Source organism: Octodon degus, unplaced genomic scaffold (genome assembly GCF_000260255.1).
Source record: "Octodon degus isolate 3935 unplaced genomic scaffold, OctDeg1.0 scaffold00163, whole genome shotgun sequence".
NCBI lineage: Eukaryota > Metazoa > Chordata > Mammalia > Rodentia > Octodontidae > Octodon > Octodon degus.
In genome coordinates this window covers 1,155,715-1,158,430 of record NW_004524739.1, presented here as the reverse complement: position 1 = coordinate 1,158,430, position 2,716 = coordinate 1,155,715, and the positions used below count along the sequence as shown (strand labels likewise).

General features: G+C 41.5%; 1 protein-coding gene across 1 annotated transcript in view; it reads right to left on the bottom strand.

The window, feature by feature from the left end:
* Wdtc1 (WD and tetratricopeptide repeats 1) overlaps nt 1-2,716 on the bottom strand; it is a 75,225-nt gene that overhangs the window by 36,486 nt on the left and 36,023 nt on the right. The gene's annotated exons all lie outside the window — the stretch shown is intronic.

Sequence of the window (2,716 nt, the reverse complement as noted above, 5' to 3'; positions counted from 1 at the left end):
AAAAATGGCTTTTGGTGTGGTTAACAATATAGACAGCTTCCTTGTCATAAGTCAGTGAATACTTCTTAGTCATTATTTATTTGACTTTTGGTAATGATACTGTTGCACTCCTAAATGAAACATCTTTCTTCTGTGTTCTATTTGTAACACCACCCTCTTTTCTAAGCCTTCTGGGTTGTTCTTTTTTTGGGGGGGGGTTGTTCTTTTTTTTTTTTTTTTAAAGCAAAGTTATTATAGGAAAATAAACAGGGTCTGCAGAGTGAGTTTGAGCCAAGTAAAAGTAGGAAAATAAGTGACCCTATAGCTTGAGGATTGGCTAGCACACAAGAGTGAACACAACATTTTGCTTAATTTTATCTGTGCATATAGCCCTTAAATATTGTTCTCCATAGCTCTCTCTAGATTCTACACATTCCCAAAGGGCAATCACAACTCACTTTCATATGACCATCATCTATATGTTGTCACTACTCACTAGTCCCAAACTGACATCTCTAGACTATACCTTTATCTTGAGCTCAAATCCAAGTATTCTAACTACCGTCCAAATAGTACTCACTGCCCACATCTTTCCTTTCAAATCTAATCTATTCCTTTACCAGTGTTCCCTAACTCAGGAAAGGATCCTCCTTTCTCCAGTGCCACGCAAGCCAGAAACCTGACTTTCGTATGTCTCTATTCCTCTGTATCTTATCACCAAGAATCTTATTGATTCTACCTACTTAAATGTTTCAAGTTCACTGACTTCTCTACTTCCAAATTACTACTATCTTAGTTCAGGTCAGTATCACTTCATGAGTCACTGTCACCGCCTCCTACTGCTTCAGGCTGTCCCAGTTTAAACTTTGGCAATCTTTCTTTCACTTTGAAGCCAAGATTAATTTTTCGTAAAGAATAGCCTGATCATATTGTTCTTATGCTATAAGCTAGTCAATGGCTCTCTGCTGTCCTGAACATAAAGTCCATAGTCACTAAGAACAGCTTACAGCAATCTTCACTATGAACATCAGATCTCACACCTCTCTGGCTTTACCAGTCCCTCCTTCTGCCACTTGTATTCTTCGTCAATTTGTTCTTTTGAACTGAACGTTTTTCTTCTTTTTCCTTTCTTAAAACAGGGTTTCACTATGCAATTCAGGCTGGCTTTGAACTCATTCTGTAGCCCAGGTTGGCTTCGATCTTGTGATTCTCCTGCCTCAGCCTGAGTGCTGAGATTACAGAGGTGTGTACCACTATGCCCAGCCTTGAACTGAGAACTTTCTACTCTCTCTTTGATCATTTAAATGCTGTTCTCCCAGCTTGGAAAACTCTTTCTCTCCCTTATCGCACTCCCCTAAATCTACTTAGCTCTTAACATTCATTTTTTTAATTTAATTTTTTATGTATTTGGTATAGGGTCCCACTATACAGCTTGGACTCATAGTGATCCTCTTGTTTTCAGCCTCACCAGCACTGGGATTACAGGCATATGCCACCATGCCAAGTTTCGGTGGCCAGTGGCATCTGGTGCTGGGGACAGAACCCAGGTACCTGCACTTTTATCTCACTGGCCCCATCCATCTTTCAGATATCAACCTATGCTGCATTCTTCTCAGCTTACAAGTTGAACTGAGGTCTTTAGCTCATTATATTGCATGTGGCTATAATAAGCTTCAGAATAACGATGGTTACAATGAGGTTGGTGAGAAAAGCAAGTATTTCCTTAGGATCATGTTTGATACAAGTGGAAGAGACCTCAGTGTAGCAGCACACACTTATAAAAACCCAGTACACTGCGAGGCACACTGGGAGGCACAGACAAGAGGACCACAACTGTGAGCCTCGCCCAGGCAACTTAGTGAGAACTGTCTCAAAATTTTATTTTATTTTTTATTTTTATTTTATTTTATTATTTTTTTTGCGGTACTGGGGACCAAACTCAGGACCTAGAGCTTGCCAGTGAGGCCCTGGGTTCAATCCCCATCACCAACCAACATCATCCCCAGAAAATAAATGAAACACAAAAAACTGGGCATGGTGGTATATGCCTATAATCCCAGCAGTCAGGAGGTTGAGACAAGATTATAAATTTGAGGCCAGTTTGAACTGAACAGCAAGACCCTTTCTCAAAACAAAACAAAAAATCCCCACAACCAGCACTGGGAGGCCGAGGCAGGACTGCTTAAGTTCAAGGCCAGCCTGGAATACATAATGAGGCTTTGTCTCAAAAACAAACAGGGCCAGAGAGATACCTCAGTAGTCTAAAGCATCTGCTTAGGCAAGATTAGGCAGGCCTAGAGGACCACAGGCCATGCCAGCCCCATCCTCAGGGTGGGCTGAGCCGGCCAAAACAAACAAACAAACAAACAACCATTGACAACAACAAAATAAACCACAGAAAGTTAGGGGCTTATAATGTTGCTTTTCTCTACTTTACCCTATCTTCACCTTCATAGCTTAATAATCACCTCTTCTTTTTTTCCTTCTTTTCTTGTGGGGTGATACTGAGGACTGAATTCAGGGCCTGCATACCCAGTTGCTGCTGCTGTGGCTAAGTGCCTGACTGATAAACACAAGGTCCTAAATTTTACCCCTGTACGAAAAACAAACAAAAACCCGCTAAATTGCCCGGAGGATTAAATACGCCTTCCTCATGCATCAGCTTTTCAGAGTGCTGGGATTATAGGTGGAAGCCCCTCTCTCTCTCTCTCTCTCTCTCTCTCTCTCTCTCTCTCTC